The 20,254-nt window shown below is 46.6% G+C and overlaps 1 pseudogene; it reads right to left on the bottom strand.

Annotated features, from left to right (window-relative positions):
- Positions 1 to 3,143: 3,143 nt before the first annotated feature.
- On the bottom strand, positions 3,144 to 5,241 carry LOC143672744 (ras-related protein Rab-18-like; annotated as a pseudogene).
- Between the last annotated feature and the right edge of the window lie 15,013 nt (positions 5,242 to 20,254).

The following is a 20,254-nucleotide window of genomic DNA, read 5'->3' on the forward strand; positions in this document are numbered from 1 at the left end:
CCCAGCCAAGCAGCCAGTGGGCCCGGCGGGAGGGCCCCTTGAAGCCTCTCAGACTTGAGTAGCCCCTATCCACATAATGGCCTTCACAGACTCAACTATTTTTAAACCTATCCATAGCCAAATTGACCTGCCGTTGTTCATTTCTCTCCCAAGGAGGTAAATGTGTCTTAGGCATGACATTTGATTAAGTAGCTAAGTTTGTGATTTTAAATGGAAGGGGAAATGCTGACTAAAATTATTGTGAGTTTCTTTACAGGGTCCACTCCCCCAACTTCTCCACCTCCCCTGCCTTCCTGGCTCTCCCCTCCCCAAATAAAAAGGAAGGTGGGAACTCAGGGTCACTTCCTTTCCCTGGGAAGGTAAAGTGCCCCAGCTCTGCACCTCTCCCACAGACCTCTGAACTGAGCACACCTGGCGGGGAGCCCCGGAGGAGGAGGAGAAAGACAAGGCTCAGTGACACCCACAAAAAACAGACTCCAGAGCATTCAGTCCGGTGGCCAGCTGAGGTCCAGCAGGCAAGTTAACTCTTCGCTGCCCATTGAGATCTGTGTGCATCAGATGGAGTTACAATGCATGTGTGCATCCGAGTTAAAATCTTGGTGCATCAGAAGAGGACTCCACCTCTCTGGCTGAGCACGGGGTCCGCTCTCAGTGTGGTTTTGATTTGCATTTCCCTTATAGCTAATGAAGATGTGTATTTTTCATGTGCTTTCTGGCCATTTGCATTTCCTCTTCAGAAAAATGTATTCATCTCTTTTGCTCATTTTATAATTGGGTTGTTTGTTCTTTAATTGTTGAGTTGTATGATTTTTTATAGATACTGGATATCAAACCCTTATCAGATATACAGTTTCCAAATAGTTTCTCCCAATGAGTTAGCTGCCTCATCACCTTTTTGACAAAGTCCTTTGAGGCACAGAAGCATTTAATTTGGAGGAGTTCCAATTTATCTATTTTTTTCTTTCATTACTTGTGCTTTGGGTGTAGATCTAAGAAGGCAACTCCATTACTAGGTCTTTAAGATAGTTTCCCTATATTTTCATCTAGAGGTTTTATGGTACTGGCTCTTATATTTAGCCCTTTGATCCACTTTGAGTTAATTTTTAATATAGGGTGTGAGAAAGGTGCTCCTCCTTTATTCCTTCATCTAAGGATATCTAATTCTCACAGCCCTATTTATTGAAAATACTATTCCATGAATTTGGGGGGCCTTGTCAAAGACCAACTGGCCATAGATCTGGGGGTCTATTTCTGAATTCCCATTTCAGTTCTATTGATTAATTTGCTTGTCTTTATACCATGCTGTTTTGACCACTGTGGCTTTAATAATAAGCTTTAAAGTCAGTAAGTATAAGTTGTCAAACTCCATTCTTTTTTAGGATGTTTTTTGGCTATTTGAGGCCCTTTTCCCTTCCATATAAATTTGATAACTAGCTTTTCCAAGTCTTCAAAGTAGGTTGTTGGTATTTTGATTGGCATTGTGTTGAAATTGTAGGTCAATTTGGGTAGAACTGACATCTTAATGGTATTTAACCTTCCTGCCCATGAACGCAGAATGTCTTTCTACTTATTTAGATCTTCTTTGATTTCTTTTAACAATGTTTTGTAGTCTTCTGTGTATAGGTCCTTGATAGCCCTGGTTAATTTTATTCCTAAATGCTTGATTCTTTCAGTTGTTACTGTGAATGAATTTTTTTCTTAATCGCTGCCTCAATTAGGTCATTACCAATCTGTATCTTTTAATTGAGGAGTTTAGTCTGTTGACATTCAGTTACCACCACAAAGGCAGTGTTTGCATCTACCATCTTATCCTTCAGTTTTTATTTGTCAGATCAATTTTTTTCCTCTCTCTTTTTTTTATCCTTTAAGTTTTCCTTATGCTTACTCTTCAATTCTGTGCCCTTCTTCAGACCTCTCTTTCCTGTCCTTTTTTTCAGCTGATAGAATTCCCTTTAGTATTTCTTGCAGGGCAGCTCTCATTAAATTCTCTCAGCATTTGTTTGTCTGTTAAAATTTTAATCTCTCCCACATTTTTTTTACTGTGGAAAAGATTAATTAGTCTGTACAAGTTGGTTTTGATAAACTATTGGTTACTTGCTACAGTAAATGATCAAGATTTTCATTGTAACAGTATTTTCCCAGACATATCAGAATCTGGAAGCAATATGCCTTTCTCACACTGTCACTTAGGGTCTCTACCCCACCTCTCAAAACACAGAAATAGGTTTTTAATAATGACTAGCCATTCAGAAAGTCATAAGATGCAGCCTTCATGAACATGAAACAAGCTACAATTGAGGTACTTGGACAAACACTACCAACGTTTTGAATAAAAATGTTGGACTGCAAAGCATAAGTACTATAAGAGTTATGATGAATACTCTATTCATGTTCCTGTGAAAGCAAAGGCAGGGGAAATCTTATTGCTATTCTGTCAAACACCACATAACCCAACAGGCTGTGCAAAGGGGCCACTCATCCAATGTACGTACCACAGAATTCAGAACTCCAGGTAAGCAACCGAGTTACTCATTGAAGTAAACTAAAAAGTAAGACCCAACTGCTTTAATGTATCAATGCTAGTTTAGAAGTGTCATCAAAAGAGAAAGAGATTTACTTATAAGTGGCCTGGGCTACATTCTTTAATAAGAATTTTGCATAGTACTAAAAGAGAATCTGCCAGGGCACATCCTGGAAAAGCTGTGGAATCACGCTCTTGGTTATTTCTGTAGAAATACACCAGTTTGGTAATACACATACACACCCCGTGTTTCCAGGAGCTCTATGTACCAAGTAATTCAGCAACTGATAGGAGGATGTAAGCAAAGAGGAGACCAAAAGGAGACCTTGTATCAACAAGGATGGATGGATTTTTTTTAATTATATATACAATAAATGTAATTCATTAAGTCAAATGTACTTAAAAAGATACACCTATTTTATGTTACATAAAAAACTATAGACTCCAAATTATAATGTTTTACCTGGGAAATCCAGTGAGTGGCATTTCTTGCAAATATTTACTGCCATGATACAAAACAAGTGTGTGCAAACTGCGAGGTCTGTAAATGAACAGTTAAAGTTTATATACAGAAAGATGTCACTATCTGACCAAATATGCAAGGGATGGAATTTCCCAGAGTTTATAACACAAAGCAGTCACCACCACAGGCACCTCCTCCTTGGCCTTCTTCCCTTTGTGACAATTTCATTCCTTTATTCTGGTTCTCACTTTCCAGCAGTCCAGGGATCTGAATGATTTTTTTCTACAAATTCTTCAAAGGCACAAAACCACAGGTTTTTACACTTGCCCCTGTGAATAACATGGAATGCTTTCATGCAAATTTTAGGTCTTTGTTTCTATCAACTTCGTGATTTTGCTTATCAGTTTTATTTCCAACTAGCATATTTACTCTGTCATTTCTTGTACAGTATGTTCCCAATTCATTTAACCAATGATCCAGTTGAAGAAATGTGTCTCTTCTTGCGATATCATAAACTAATATAACACTCTGTGTACCTGTATCATAGCTGGGAGTTAATGTTCTGAACCACTCTTGACCAGCAGTATCCCTATTGCAAGTTTAGCCTTATTTCCATACACTGAAATTTTTTTCATCCTAAAGTCAACACCTATTGTTGCTGCAATTTCTGGATCAAAAGCATCATCTGTGAACCTCAAGAGCAGGCTGGACTTGCCCACCCCACTATCGCCAATGACGAGGATCTTAAGTCTCTCCCTCACTTTTGAAGGACAATCTCACTGGGTAAAGAATTCTTGACTGGCAATTTTTCTCTTTTAGAATCTTGAATATGTCATACCACTGCCTTCTTACCTCTATGTGGCCCATGGAGTAGTATGAAGTTGGTCTTATGTGGCTTCCCCTGTTTGTGGTGAATCACTTTTCTCTTGCTGTTTTCAGGACTTTCTGCCTCTCTTCAGCATTTGACAGTCTGATTAATATGCATCTTGCAGTAGGCCTATTTGGATTTACTGTATTTGGAATTCAATGGGCTTCTTTTATTTGTGTATTTATATCTTTTATAAAGGTTGGGAAGTTTTCCCTAATGATCTCCTCAAATAATCTTCCTATCCCTTCATTTTTCTCTTCTTCTTCTGGGATACCAATGATTCTTATATTTGCATGCTTCATGTTGTCCATCATTTCCCTAAGATCCAATTCAAATTTTTCCATCTTTTCACCATTTGTTCTTTTATATGTTCAAATGCAGTTGCTGTGTCCTCTAGTCCACATATTCTTTCCTCTGCTTCTTCAGACCTGCTGTTGTGTGTCTCATGTATTTTTAATTTGATATACAGTATTTTTCATTTCCATAAGATCTGCTCTTCTTCTATTAATTCCTTCAAATTCCTCTTTATGCTCTTGTAGTATCTTTTTGATATTTCCTGTATGATCTTAGACAGCTCACAGAGTTTATTTAGGAGATATGTCAGAATATCTTTTTGTGAGTTGTTTCAAATTGTGTGTCTCATCTTGCATTTTAATTGGTCATTTAGCCTTGCCATATTTTCTTCATGCTCATCTGCTTGGTGAATTTTTGTTGATTTTTCAGCATTTGATCATCTTTTGATTTTTGAATTTTGATTTTTCTCACTCATCTAAGACTTCATAGTTGCTGGGGTTTGATTGAAGGTCTCCTTCTGAACTTGACTTGCCTGTAATTCACCACCAAGCAAAGGTCAGGACCTCAGGCAGGAGTACTGCAACTCTAATTGAAGATTTATTACAGGCTTAGGAGAAAGGCTCTTTGCCAGATTGCACTTTCCACATTTTACCAACAGATGGCGATCTTGGGCCTCCTCTTCCTCTCAGGCCCACCTGTCCTGGACTGGTCACTTGGCTGGACAGTATCCACATCCGGTGCAATTCCAGTCAAAGCCACAGGTCCCCCTGTGCACTGAAAGCCGCTGACCCCAGGGTTGGGGGGTGGGCACTGTGCACCTCAATGAAGAATCCGTTTATGGACACAGTGGGCTGGGGGTCCCAGGCTGCTGTGTGGAATGACCTTCAGCTGAGGGACTATTTCAATGCCCTGTCAGCAGCCAGCCTGGGAGAGTCTGGCGGTGCAGTGTAGCTCACTTTGGGGTCCCTGACTCTCCACCCCTACATTCTGCAGGCCCCTGCGGAGTGTAGGAATGTAGGACTGTGGTGGGAGTGCAGGAGCATGGTGGGTGCACAGGGGGACAGTGGTGGGAGTGTGGGAGTACCGTGGTAGCATGGGAGCACAGAAAGCATGGGAGAACAGCGGAAGTATAGGAGCATGGCAGGAGCATGGGAGCATGGTGGAAGTATAGGAGCACCGCAGGAGCATAGGAGCATGGAAGAAACATGGGAGCACAGCAGGAGTGTGGGAACATGGCAGGAGCATGGGAGCACGGCAGGAGCATGGGAGCACAGCAGGAGCATGGGAGCGCAGGGACATGGTGGGAGTGCAGGAGTGCCACAGAGTATGGGAGTGTGGCGGGAGCACCGGAGTGTGGCCAGAGCAGGGAAGCACAGGGCATGGTGGGGAGGTGGCAGGAGCACAGTAGCTCCTTCAGCTGCTGCTCCAGCCTGCACACTGCAGCCCACCCCAGGTGCAGTTACAACTGAGTAAACTCACCCCACTGCCCTCTCTATCCTAATTTCTATGCTTTTTCCTCCCAATATAATGTGGAAGCCTGTGGTAGTTAGATTCAGTTGTCAACTTGGCCAGGTAAAGGCACCTAGTTCTGTGGCTGCAAACATGAGCCAATGGCACATGAACCTCACCTGTTGCTCATTACTCTGCAGTCAGCTCGGCTAGGAGGCTTGCCTGCTGCAATGAATGACATTTGACTTAATTGGCTAGTGCTTAAATGAGAGATCGCAACATAGCACAGCTAAGCAGCTCGGCATTCCTCATCTCAGCACTTGCAGCTCAGCCCAGGTCTTTGGAAATGCAGAAAGGAATCACCCCAGGGAAAGTTGGAACCCAGGGGCCTGGAGAGAAGGCCAGCAGAGACCATCCTGTGCTTTCCCATGTAAGAAAGAACCTCAGATGAAAGTTAGCTGCCTTCACTCTGAAGAACTAATTCAATAAATCCCCTTTTATTAAAAGCCAATCTGTCTCTGGTGTGTTGCATTCCGGCAGCTAGCAAACCAGAACAAAGCCCCTCTCTGGTCATGCATACCTTGGAACCGCTGTCCTGGTTGTTTTCTGTCCTTTTTCTTTCTAGTTGTTCCATGGAGCAGGGGTGAACTCAGCCTATCCAATTCTGCCACCTTCCCAGAAATCTCCTTAATTTTCTTTTTTACATTTTTAATATGTTTATTGGGTATAATTCTCATACCATAAAATTCACCCATTTGGAGTGTAAAATCCAATGGCTTTTGGTATACCCACAAAGTTGTGCATCCATCACAATACAATTTTAGAACATTTTCTTAACCCCAAAAGAAACTTCCTACCCATTAGTCATCCACTTAATCTCTCACTGCCCCCACTCCCAGGCAACCACTGAACTGTTTTCAGCCCCTCAGGGAAGGCAGGTGGGGGAGTGGGGGAGGGTGTGGGCCCAGCATTGGGCAGCATGAGTGGACCACAGCCCGGGGAGAAGCTCTCCTCCCCTACAGGTGCACCAGAGCCCAGCCTGGGGCTTCCTTCTGACCTTTAGTCCTCTCTGTCTGGACATTCAGCCTCCTTTCAACCCGCTGACCATATCCCTGTAAGGTGCCTGGGCACCCATGTCCTCCAGCCAGGCCCTCACCTTCCCTGCTATACTCCAGCCCCGGGCATCCCCTTTCCCCCGCCCAGGAGTCACTGCAGGGAAGGGGCGTGCAGGGGTGTGACATTGGCTACAAGGGCCAGGCCTTAGGCCGCCCCCCTCAGTGGGGCCTCTGGGCTCCCCGCAGCCCTGCCTTGGCTTGTCTGCCTCCAGCTCTGGCTCTGAGGTCTGGATCTGGGCACTCATCCTGCTCTGAGACCCTGAGGCAGATAGAAAGACAGCACCAAAATCCATTCCTGCCCCAGGTTGCTTCAGGTTGGAGGTTCAGAGCCAGATGCTTTCTCCAGCATTTGCAGGACCCCACAGTGGGCATGAATTCCTGTGCTTGAAGCTGTCCTGATGAATGAGCAGGGCCCCTCATCCAGGGATGGGGAGAAATGCTAACTGCCCATCCTCCCTGCAGTTCCCCCGTAAAGCCAAGATGAGGAACAGGTTTGCCTTGGAGACATCAAGGGCATTCATTTATTCAGCAGACACTCACCTGCTATGTACAGGCACTGCACTATGTCCTGGGATACAAGAGTTAACCAAAAGAAAAGAGAAAAGTCCTGCCCTCCTAAAGCTAACATTTTATTGGACAGACAATAAGCAGAATAAATAGACTAGGCATTGTGTTTAATAAGTTCTAGGGAAGAACGTCAAATGAGGCATGGTGGGGGTGAGTGATGGCATGTCAGGGCTCTGGGGGCTGCAATTTTAAAACAAGTCAGGGAAGTCCACCTGGAAGGAAAAGACCTGAAGGAGGTGATGACACCAGCCCTGAGCTTATCTGTGGGAACAGAACTCTACTGGGTGGAGAAGACGAGAGCAAAGGCCCTGCGGCAGCCCAGGCACCCATGAGGAAGCCTTTGTGGCTAACTGGTGGACAGTGTTGTGGAGAGACATGAGGTCGCTTCCCACAGAAGTGGGATCTGGTACAGTAAAGGCCCCATGGGCTTTTGGGAGGGGATGGTGGTGGGGGGTGACCTTTAGGGGATGGGGGTGGGGGTGAGGATGACCGTTACTCTGGGTGAGATGGGAGCTGCTGGAGGGTTTAAGCCGAGGAGCTATGGGAGCAGACTTATAATTTACCAGCCTCATGCCAACTGGTCAAACTTCTAGTGGGGTCTGGCGGGGGCAGAGATGGATAGAGGTTGCCCCGGGGTCCTGCCCCACCCCAGGCCCCCTCTTCTCCTGTGGCCTAGTCTCACACCCTTTCCTGGATGGCTACCACCAGGTCCTCTGACCCTGGGTGTTTTGTTCCATTCCTGTTGCCATTCTGTGGCTGTTCCTCGGGTAACATGTGATGCTGTTCATCTCTCAAACCTGTTTCATGTCCCCAAAGTCCTTGTCACTTTGTGGTCCATAGAAAGTATCAACTTAAACCATGTCCCTGTGCGTTTGTTTAGGAGGAGTGAACACAGTCACTGCAGGGCTGGATTTCAACCGATTTGTGGAGGAGCCTGGAGGGCTGTTCTGAGGGGCTCTGTGTCCCCGGATGGAAGGCATCGTTGGTGGCTTGACAACAATGGAGCCCGGTAGAATGACTCTTGGTCTCCCAATTTTAACTTCAGAGCAGCCCCGCACTTTGAGCACTCCCTTTCTTCTGCCCAGGACACTTCAGTCCCGAAAGGCCACGGCAGTTAACCACACCCCTTATGTACGGAAGCAGGTGTGGAAACCATGTCTCATAACTGGAATCGAAAGTGGCGGCAGCCTCAAGCACACTCTTCTCCCCTGCCCCACCGCCAGGGTATGACACACCCACATCTCACATCCGTCTGTGCTGCACTTTGCTTTGCACATTTGGGGGGGGGGGTGAAGATTCTGATGTGGTTTAGAAAGCCTCCTTACTACTGATTTTATAGTTTTATTTTAACATTTTGGAGTCACAGACTTCTTTTCCCAGGTCCCAGTCGATATTGCAAGCCCTCGGCAGGGGTGGGTCCCACAGCTGTGAGTTTGGGGACTTCCTGGGTCCAGAGCCTGCAGCTCACCTCCCCCCTGCTTGCTCGCCATCCTTTCTGCAGCAAGGCTGACTCTGGGTTGGCAGCAGGACACCCTGGCATCCAGTTCTTGCCCCCCTGGAACATTCTGCCTTCCTGGGAACACGCCTGCATGCTCTACCACAGTCTGCTTTGCCTCCTACACAACTAGGAGGGGCCACCCAGCCTCTGTCAGGGCCAAGAGCTGCCCGCATTGGGACAGGCGCCTCCACTTCAACACCCCGCTTCAGGGCTGGGCACGTGTTCCCCTGCATCCCACCTGCCTGTGGTGGCCAACCTCACGCGGGTGAACTTGGAGCTGAAAATAATTCCTGCTACTCAGTTATCTCTGAAATCATTCCTTAACTTTCCCTGCCCCAATTTCATTTTTCTTAAGCAGCCAATGATATTAAGCTGCTAGCGGCATGCACACATTTCCACTTTCCTATTATGTGCCCGCTAATAAATAGTAACAGGAGGCAGAGCACTTCCTCCTTTGGCCTCCTCCTCCCCCAGCCCCACCCATCCATCTCTGCCTCTTGTTCCCTGAGTGTGTCTGAGCCTCTCAAGGACCCCAGACCCCAAAGATGAGGCTGAGCTCAAGGTCCGAGGGGTCTCCACCAAACCCCTGACTTCCTTGCTTTCCTCCTGGGCACAGCCCCTGGGCAGGTGGGAAGGGGGAGCTCCAGAGGGGGGCTGAAGCTCCACTGGGTGGGTGGTAGCTGCCAGAGCCTTGACTCCTGAGATGGCTGTGGACAGAGCGTGGGCTTGCAGCTATTTGGGACTCGGGCTGCTGAGTGTAGAGGCCTCTTGTTAGGCCAGCAAACCAGTTGCCCAAGGCCTCCTCCTGTGCAAGCCTGGGACCTGGGGGCACCCAGCAAGGCCCACCTGGTATGGCAGGAAAGGCATCATCGCTTATTGAATGATGTCTCCATGTCAGGTTTTGCTCTAAGCCCTTTAGTCTTGGTATTTTGTGTAATCTTTGCAGGACTCTAAAGCAGAGGCATTTAAAAAAGAAAAGCCTGTGACACTGCAAGGGATGCAACTTTTGCCCCAAGTAGCTGGTGACAGCAGAGCTCAGACCCAGGCTTTGGCCTTTTCTCTGTCTAGCCAGCTGCCCTGACCACAGGGTGACCTCACTGATGCTTCCAGAAGGACGGTTCTAAAATGCACAACCCTTGGCCTGCCTGAGGTGGGACTCACTGAAATCATCAGGGACAGGGTACTAGGTTTTAGGAAACCACAGAAGGGGTGGCTCTGGGGTCCTTTGGGGTTGATTCCCCACCCTATACCTTATTAGATCTGGGTTCTTCTCCGATCCCCAGTTACTGCCTCTGTGAAAAGGATTTAGCTGCTGTAACAAGGAGACCCAAACCATAAGGGCTTCATCAGATGAGCACTCACTTCTTCCCACATAACTGCTCAGGGGGTGGGTTTTCATCCTGTTTCCCAGTAGTCTGCCAGGGAGGTGTCCCCCTTTGTGTGGGGAAGGCAGCCCCCCAAACCCTGGCCAGATTCCAGCAGATGGGAAAGAGAAAAGAAGCAGGTCAAATGCGAGCACTTTCCCTGGCAGGAAACAACACGCAGACCACCCTGGTCACCTCCGCTCACCCTCCGCAGGTTAGAATCAGTCCTGTGGCCAAGCCCGGCTGCTGGGCAGGGCAGCCAGGTGCCCTGCTGAAACTGCTGAAGGAAGAGGGGGAAACAGAGGCCGGGTGGATAATGGGCAGCCTCCACCATGGATGTTAAAACTGAGCCCAAAGGTCTTTGGGGGAGGTTCAGTAACTCTGCCGGTAGCACCCCTTAAACAGCATTGCCACCGTCAACATCACCTGTGTCATCATCTCCATCATCTCAACAAATGCCTGTTGGTCATTGTCAAGGACAGCACTGGACATACGCTGACACTCCTGTGCCTTGATGGCCAGCACATTTCACCACTTCTTTCAGAATTCAAGTGCAAACAGAAACCCAACTTATCATGACACCAGGTTCCACAAGTGCTGCTTTGCTAGTCTAATTTTCACAGGCTTTTAAACAGATTTGATAATAAGAAATTCACAGAAAACCTTATAAACGTGTAGTTTTACAATGGCATACTCTTTGATCCAGCAGTTTCCCTTTTGAGATTTTCTGCCAAGGAAATAGCCACGGAGAAGCAAAGAGATTTATCTGCTGGGCTGTTTCTTGCAACAATATTTATAACCATTGAAATCTGGAAACAGTGTAAATGCTGAAGAATAGAGGCTTGGTAAAATAAATTATACTACACTTGTAGGATGAAATACTATGCAGCTTTTGAAAATTATGGTGATAGAGAATATCCAAATATATGGAAAAATATTCATGATATATTTGTTATATGAAAAAAAGATTCCAAAGTAACATGTAAAAGTATAATCTTTGCTTGTGGGGGCAGGGGGAGGGGAATTACTGGTGACAAATGTGAGCTCCAGAAACAAATAGACTTGAATCCCTGTTCTGCCACATACCAAACATAGTTGAACAAGTTACTTAGCTTGTGTGCCTCAGTTTCCTCATTTGTAAAGTGTGGATAATAGATAGCCAAGCCTCCCCCTTTCCTATAGTATAGCATATCTGGCAAATGGCCCTCCAAATTTTTTCTTGGATGCCTCCATGGAACAGGACCCTCACTACCTCCCAATATTGCATAACAGAAATAACCATAATGGCAGGCTACACACTAAGTGATGGAACCTACTTCGAAAGGTGCATCTCAAGCTTGGAGCTTACATTCCCATTACCATTGCCAACAAAAGGGCAGCTGACAGGTGATAGAATGATTGGATTTCTCTTTCTTCATTGTTTCCAGTGCCATTCCTAGATTAGCCCAGGAATGAAATTGGTGATACATCCTCCTGATTCCCATTGTCAAAGGGTAAAGATGGACTATGAAATGGTTCCTTCATGGAAAGGGAATCAAACAGAGCTTAGGGGTAGGCTTCCAACCAGGACAACCTATGGAACTCCAAGTACAAAGTCTGGCATCGAGTTTAAGAACAAAAAGTGCTTTAAAAATTTGTCCCAGTTTTGCCACCAAAGAATCAGATGCTCCTGGGCCTGCCACTGCTGTCCAGGTCTCAGTTTCCTTGGCCAAGAAAGGAGACTTGGGAGAACTCAGGGGTTTCCAAGCATCCCCATAAGGCTGGGCAACCCTTACTTAAATGTCTCTGATCAGGAAGGCCATTCTGCCAAACAAGCCGAGGAAGATGCCCTGCCCAAGGCCAGGGAAATGCAGCCTGGGTGCCCCTGGCTGTCCCCCACACATGTGCTGCTGAGACCACGTACATGGTGGTTCTCAAAGGGCCCTCCTGGGAAACCTGGGGTACCGTCAACTTAATCTCTTATAATATGATAAAAGTAACAGCTGCAGTGCTATTGGCAAGAGCCAAATCTTCATCAATGGATGGATGGGGCAACCAGAGGTGAAACAGCCATGCAAGGGAACACACTTTGGCTATACAAAGGAGTGAAGCTCTCATACAAGGTGCAGTGCGGCTGAGCCTCAGAAACATTATGGTCAGTAAAAGAGGCAGACCCAGAGGCCAAACTGCCTCTGATTCCATTTATACAGAATGTCCAGAAGCGGCAAATCCGCAGGGTCAGGTGGTAGGCCAGCAGTTCTCGGGGGCTGGGTGATGGCTGCATCATGGGTCTGGGTTTCTTTTTGGGGCTGACAGGAGCATTTTGGAACCAGAGAGAGGTCATGGTAGCACAACGTTGTGAATAGATCAAATGTCCCTGAACTGTTCACTTCAGCATGGTCATTTTTATGTTATGTAAATTTAGCCTCAGTAAAAGTTCAACAATAAAAATAAAAATAACACCTGCACCCAGGGGAGGATGCACAGGGATTAGCAGAGCACCTTGATTTGCTCCATTCTCCCTGGGGTGGGTGGGCTCCCTTGATTACCCAGCCAGGGCTGGACCCCACCTGTCCAGCATCCTCATCGCATCTGCCTCCCCTGCGGCTCCACCTTACGCTGCCTGGGGCATGGTCCACATTGCCAGCAGAGGTAGTCGTGGCTCTGCGGAGGGGCTGGGTACACCTGTCCAGGCTGCAGAAAGGCAGCCCCTGAGTGACACGGAGCCCTCAACAGGTATGATTTAAATGTCCTTCATCCGATTGTGACCCCATCCTAACAGGTGGGGGAAGTGGTCAGTGCCAGGGATGGCATGGAAACTGGCTTCACTCTTTTGGTAACTTATGGAGCACCCGTGGTTTCTCTTGGGCAACTCCCTGGGGGGACGCCATGCTGGGGCTGGGGGTAGGTGGTGGACAGGCTCACCCAGGTCTGGGTGGGGGTGGGTAGCCTGCCTTGGGACACCTGCTGTGGGACAGTGGGACCTTGGCTGGTCTCTGTCCCCAGTTTCCAGGAAGCAAGTTTGGAGTTTTTGCAATTCCCTGGCATAGGAGGGTCTTCTACTCTTCAGGGTGGGCCTGGAACCACATCTGGGAGCTAAGGGTGGGCCCATCAACACTTGCAGACTTTGGGTGGGGGCTGCCCCCCAGAAGGGCCAAACAGGTGGCTGGGGTGGGGGGGCTCTGCCCAGGGACATCAACCGGCCATCCCCGCACCTCCCAGCCCCACCTGGGGAGTGAGACTCCACATAAACCCGGGAACTGGGTGCTCCAGTGAGCTCCCTGCTGCTGAGGGCAGCATTGCTGTGCCTGAGGGCACAGCACCCAGCTCCCCAGGGACAGGCCATCCCAGAATGTGCCCTCTATGCCTCTTCCTCTGCTGCTGCTTGTCTCCCTTTATCCTTTTACTAAATAAAGCTCTAATTGTAAGCGTTGATGCTTTCAGCAAGCTGTTCCAGGGAACTGTTGACACTGAGGGGAAGATGAGGACCCCCAAATTTTAGCCAGCTTGCAGCTGGGTGGTGGCCCCTGAGGGGAGCCCTCATCCAGCGACCTGGCTGATGCTGGGTGGCCTGATGCAGGCTGGGGTGGGGTCGCAGCAGCAGTGGCAGCTGGTGTGAGGCCGGAGCTGGGACACTCTGGGCCAGGCTTACAGTGCGATGACCATAGTGCAAATTCCAAGTGCTGAGCAGGGCCTGGGGATGCCCATGGTGGGGGGGGCAATGGAGCAGAGGCCTTACCTGCAGGAAGACAGGTGGGGCAGGGGCACTTCTGGGGCCTCGCCCCCCCCATCCCACAGGACTGAGGTTCCTGAGTGGGAGACGGGTGCCAGTCCAAGGGCCACAGGACTAAGTGGGAAGTCAGGAAAATGACACAAGTGGCTTCTTATTGGAAGACCAGATTGGAAGGAAGCTAGAGGGGGCAGGAAGAGGAGGGGGCTCAGGTGAGGGACAGTGTTATGGGCAAATATGGAGGTCATAAGTGAGTAGAAGTCTGGGGTCAGACATCAGGGAGGAGGGGCCCAGCAATGGGCAGCTTGCCTGGGGGAGGACCCAGGAGGTGTGCCCTGGCACCTTAAGGATGAAGGTGCCTTTTGCCCGGTGGGGCCCAGGTTGGGAAAGATGGTGGAAGGTGTATGGTGAAGGAGCCTGGGCCTTCCGAGGGCAGCTGGCAGGGGTCAGCGAGACCTCCTCTGGGGGGCAGGTGGTGTGGAGAGCAGGCAGTGTGGACTCTCAGTGTCTGCTGTGTAGTTGGAGCCTGGGAAATGGATGGGGACCTCGAGGCAGCATGTAGGGTGAGTCGCAGAGACCCAGGGGTGTGTCTGAAAACCTGCAGCATTTCCCAGTGGCACAAGACTGAGAAGGAGGAGCGGCTGCTGACCTGGAAGGGAAGGCAGGAGTGGGCATGGGGTCCAGGATCCCTCTGCTGGGCAGCTCCAGCCTGCTGGGGTCTGCATGCCAGCCCTCCCCACCCTGTCTGGGCCCCTCCTGGCACTGAGAGGCCAGGCCAGCCTCCAGCTCAGCCTCTTACCTTGGCCACACTGGCCCACAGGTGTCCGTGGCATCCTCACCTCTCCTCTCTCACCCTTGGTGAGGCTGAATTACATTTAATCCCAGCACAGCACCAAGTATACAAAGTCCTTGATAAAGGAAACAGGCCCAAAGAGAGTCCAATCTATGGGACTAGAGCCCACCTAGGCAGGCAGGGGCAGCAATTGGCACTGTGTCAGGCCCTCTGAGGGCAAATCAATGCCTCCCATAACTGGCATGGCCCCAACATAACTAGCATAGGCTCCAATGTGATTGCATTCAAGGTGACCTTCAAATGAATGTCTCGGGTGACCTCAGGGTGACTCAGCACATGCCCACTCACTTCAACCTGGTGGGGATTACTGAAGGCCTCCTGTGTGCCAGGCTTTGGGGTGGGATGGCTGGCACAGCAGGGCCCCATCCTCAGCTCCTCATCATTGAGTCTGGGCTGCAGTGGACAAAGCTGCACGGAGCTCAGCTCAGTGTCTGCAGAGCAGATCATGGGCTCAGGCCCTGTGTGGGGACCATCTCATTCCACCCTGTCCACAGCTCAGGAATCGCCACCTCCAGAGGAGGAAACTCTCCACACAGAGTGGTGGGGGAGCCTGCAGGTCAGGAAGTGGATTCAAATCCACACCATCTGCCTTCATTTCCCAGGTTGCTGGGACAAATTACCATTAAGAGGTAGCTCAAAGCCCTCATCTGCAGTGGTCCTGTACTGGTGAGAAACCTGTGTTCCCCAGAAAAGCCATGTCCTTTAATCCTGATTCAATATCTATAGGGTGGGGACCCTTGATTACATTGTTTCCATGGAGATATAATCCACTCAATTGTGGGTGTGGCCTTTCGATAAGACAGAGCTGTGACTCTATCTTTTCAAGGTGGGTCATGATTAGTTCTTTACAAAGGGGAACATTTGGAGAGAGCTCAGACCTGACAGGGCCAACATGAGACCCAGATGTTTGAAGATGCAGAAAGAAAACACCCCTGTGGAATCTGTTTGAAACCAGAAGCCAAAGAACCAGCAGATGCCAGCCATATTGCCTTCCCAGCTGACAGAGGTGTTTTGGACACATTGGCCTTTCTTGAGTCAAGATATCTTTCCAACTAAGATGTCTTAGTTTGGACATTTTTATGGCCTTGGAACTGTAAATTTATCATTTATAAATCCCTTTTATAAAAACCAAACCACTCCTGGTATATTGCATTCTGGCAGCTTTAGCAAACCAATACAGGCCCTAATTCCAAATACATTTCCATTCTGAGGTACTGGGGGTTAGAAATACAATATACTTTTTTGGAGGGGGCACATAATTCAAATCATAGCACCATCTGACCCCACACAGCTCATTCACTGTGCCATCCTGTGGGACTAGCAGAACTCTGAGCAGAACCAAACTTCAAGAGATAAAGCATAATAACATGCAACTTTAAAACTTCTATTAGGATATCATTTAAATTTCCTTTTGTAGGAGTTGTTGACATGCCTGGTTATAGATAAAGAATCAAAACAGCACCAGCTGTTATTCCATTCAAAGATGTTTTCTACCATAAAAGTATTTAGTGACTTTTTGAAAAAATTCAAATGTATTAAAAAATAAATCAACTAAGACAAGCAATTCATTTAAAAACTCTTTGGAAGTCAAATTCACCAAAAGTATGCAAATCCAAAGTTACGCTGCACTCTTTGCAAAGCATTATTGGGGAGATTGTTTTCTAAGCAAATATGGGCAGGGCATGAATGGAAAAAACTTTTTTGATGAAGAACTTTTTCCTTCATAAATTGATTTTTATCTCCAAAGAGAGTTCTTCATAAATACTTTATGTGCACGTAACAACACAGCTTTATTGGAGGCTGACTTTCTTTTTTTCCATTTCTGAATCAAGGATTCTCTTTAGACCCAAGAGTGAGTTGGGGTTGCCACAGTCAGTTTCTCTCCAACCCAGTGGGTGATGAGCTCAGTTGGATGGAAAATTCCAGTACACTGTAAGGCTTAGAGCCTGGAAGTCTGAAACTCCACCACTCCATGCCTTCAAGTTCACAGCAAGCAGGGCCCATTTCAAATGCAAATCCAGACTCATTCTTTGAGAATAACTGAACAAGTAATGCCAAAGCCATTTCACAATTAGTTCTGTTCCTCACAGGGAAATTCAGCAATTGAAAAAGTCAAATCCACTGCTTGAACAAAAGATCCCCTGAAAACATTCATTTTAGCTGCAGTTGGGGTGGAGGGCACTTAAGTGCAGTTTTAGTGATTTTGCATCTGGACTGAACTCTCTGGGACCACCAAGACCCCCTCCCTGAGACCCACTCTGGACCAGGCTTCTGGTCTACCTGAACCATGGCATAGGTCAAAAAGAAAAAAGCTTTTATGTAGCACCTCACATTTTACAGAAAGCTTTTACATCATTAACTCATGTGATGGCCACAGCAAATCTTTGTGGTAGACAGGATGGGCAGGATTATCTGTATATGACAGGTAGAGACACTGAGGTTGGAGTGGGCAGTGGTCTGATTCTCATGGGGCCAGACCAGAGGGTCATCTGCCTGCCCCTGATCAACTTGGGCTTGGCCATATATATGAAAAGAGTGTGTCTTTGTGTCTCCAGGAGTTTGTAACTCTATAGCAAGGGTCAGCAATATTTTTCTCAAAGTGTCAGTGTCTTCCTGAGGCTATCTAACAAAGTGCCACAAACCAGTGGCTTAGAACATCAAGAGTTTATTGTCACATAGTCCAGGAGATGAGAAGTCCAGAACCAAGATGTTTGCAGCTGCTCCCTCTGAAGTCTCGGGGTGGGGGGAGGACACTTTACCCCCGCTCCAGCCTCTGGTGGGGGTTGCCATCATTTGAAGCTGCACCAACCCCATCTCTGCCTCATCTTCATGGCATGCTTCTCCGTGCACCTCTCTGTGTCTTCTCTTATTATAAGGACACTAATCTTTGGATTTAGGGCATATCCTAAATTCAGAATGATTGCATCTTGAGATCCTTGACTTCTGCAAAGATGTAATTTCCAAAGAAGGGCCCAGGCAAGGTTCCAGGTAGCCAAGACTTTGGAGGGATGCTGTTCAATTCACTAGTGTCAGATACTAAATACATGGACTCTGTCGCAACAACTCAACTTGGCCATAGGCAATTTCTAGAGGAACAAGTACAGCTTTGTGCCAATAAAACTTTATTTACCAAAACAATTGGCAGGGCCAGATGCTGGATTGGTCCCTCAGGCCATAGGTTGTCCTGATTTCTAGGATGGCAGGGTGTTCAAAGATATGAGCACCACCCAGTTCTGCACATTTTGAGTAAACAATAGGATGAAACTATGTATTTTCTTCCCTTTAAAATTTTCCCAAATATGTACCCTCCCCCAAAATGCCATTGCATTCATTGGGCACTGAATAGTTAATATCTGACTGTCACCTTCAAGTCAGCTGGGCTGTAGCATGACCTGCTGTCTTCAGTGCCCATGGCTGACTCCCCTGACCAGCCCATTAGTGGTGTTACATGGACACTGACCTGCTCACTCTTCTTGGCCCTTCATCATCAAGTCAGTGCCTCCTGGTTTGCGATCATCCCAGAGGATTACTGACAGCCCTTGTTCACCCTCAGAAGAATGGCTTGGATGATAAGTTGCACACTCACTGCACCCCTGAGCAGTGGAGGGCCATGCATTTAGCACACAATGCATGAGAGCCTCCTGTTGTGCCAGACAGAACACCAGGCTCTGGACATGCAAAGAGAAGGATGATAAATGTAAATCATATATCCATTTATATTTCTGCAATTTGTCCCGCCTCAGGTAGCTCCTGGTATACTGTGGAGTGCAGAGGAGAACACATCCACTGTGGCATAGGGGAGTCCCAGTGCCATGAGAGGAACCAGAGAGGGCTGCCTGGAGGAAGGCGCATCTTTGCATTCTTTAAGATTCTGCCCAGGAGATAGACAAGCCAAAGGAAAGATTCAGAGGGGATAGCAATGTTAAGGTTAGAGAGGGGAGAAGCAGCTCATTTGGGGAAAACACCTCCAGCATTCCTTGTTGCTAAGAAGCAGAGATCTTTCCATAAAAAAAAAAACTGTAATACAAACACTCCTTTTATACTATGCTGCATTTCTCTTTATTTAAAATAAATATGATTATTTTCATTTAATTTGTTGGAGTTTTAATATCTAATTATAAACCTCTAATTTTTAGTCTTTTAGTGAATAAAGCTCACTCTATAACTGAGCTGGCAAAAGACACACAACATTTAATTTCTTAATGCAGTGTCTACGTACAAGCTCTCAAAGCAAAGCTGGGGAGGAGCCTCACAGCCTCATCACCAGCTCATTGTAATCTATTTGTGTTATTTGAGGAGAACTTGTGGATGAAATAACATTGTGCACCACAAAAAAGTCCTGTCTTCACCTCCTGTACCTGTCCTTCTTCATGCACATTTCCTCCTTCCCCCACCCAGACCAAAGGTGAGGGGAAAGAATTTGAAGGGAAACAAGTAGTGGAGTTCGTTTCTGCATCATGAAGATGGGGGGATTAGAAATGATTTGGTATATAACATATTAAATACATTTCACAACTATCACATGACATAACCCATAACCTATAACAGAAAACACAGGACACAGACATAAATGTATATAGTTATATATAACTATGCAATTATATATTTATATATATTAGATTTTATTGCTGTTGGAGCAAATTATCACAAATTTAGGAGTTTAAAACAACACCCATTTATAATCTTACAATTCAGTGGGAATAAAATAAGATAGGATAGTATAGGATAGAGTACAATGAATATAATTAGAATAGAATAGAACAGAACATATCAGAATGGGTCACATGCTGTCAGGATAAGTGAAGTCTGGTGCCTGATTCTGTTATATGAATGTTTGTACTTGTACCTCAGTGCTGGTCACAGAATCAAGTGTTTATTGCTGTGAGTCAGGAAAGTCACTGCAATCAAGGACATTTAACAGGAAACTGGTAAACATTATACTTTAGGGAGACATGTCAGCAATGGTCAAACCAGGGACCAGAGAAGAATATCCACTTGCATCCAATATTTTGTTGAGGTCCTAACCAGCACAGTAAGACAAGAAAAAGAAATGAATAAGTGAGAATTGAAAAAGAAGTAACAAAACCAATGTTATTTACAGCTACTAGGGCTGGAAATATAGAAAGCTTAAGAGAATACAGAGATCAACTCACAGTATAAATAAGAGAGCTGTGCAAAGCTTCTGTTACAAAATCCAACACTGCAAAATTGGTATTGTGTCTCTAGTTCAACAACAAACCATAATAAAATATAATTTTAAAAGATAACATTTACAGTAGAAAACATGTAAGTTCTGAGACTAAATCTCATAAAAGATGTGCAAGACGTTCAAAATGAGAATTAACTTTTGTTGGTAAAGGACATGAAAGCAAATCTAAATAAATGGAGAAGAAAGATATAATGCCATAAAAATGGACAGTTTTCCCCAAAGTAAACCATAAAGTCAATGCAATTTAAACAAAAATCCATACAGGATTTTCCATAAAACTTACACCTCTTCTGAAGCTCATATGAAAGTAAAAAAGTTGGATATAGCCAAGAACGTTTTGAAGA

This window comes from Tamandua tetradactyla, assembly GCF_023851605.1.
Source record: "Tamandua tetradactyla isolate mTamTet1 chromosome 15 unlocalized genomic scaffold, mTamTet1.pri SUPER_15_unloc_1, whole genome shotgun sequence".
In the NCBI taxonomy this organism is placed as follows: Eukaryota; Metazoa; Chordata; class Mammalia; order Pilosa; family Myrmecophagidae; genus Tamandua; species Tamandua tetradactyla.